The following is a 223-nucleotide window of genomic DNA, read 5'->3' on the forward strand; positions in this document are numbered from 1 at the left end:
TGAAGACAGTCATGAGTATGTCTATGGAATGTTTTTATCTTTAACTGTTCTGAGGACTGGCAAACATCCCAGCTGAGCCAGATATGCCCTCCTGTGTTAGTAGTATTGGCTGTATGCCGTTAGTACTTTCTAGATCTTTGTTGAAACATATGTAAGTTGGATTCTTTTGTGAAATAAAGGGACTCTTGCATAGAGAGCTTGAGCACTTGATTCAGTCGCCACA

Source organism: Haliaeetus leucocephalus, unplaced genomic scaffold, assembly GCF_000737465.1.
Source record: "Haliaeetus leucocephalus isolate CR32 unplaced genomic scaffold, Haliaeetus_leucocephalus-4.0 Scaffold93, whole genome shotgun sequence".
NCBI lineage: Eukaryota > Metazoa > Chordata > Aves > Accipitriformes > Accipitridae > Haliaeetus > Haliaeetus leucocephalus.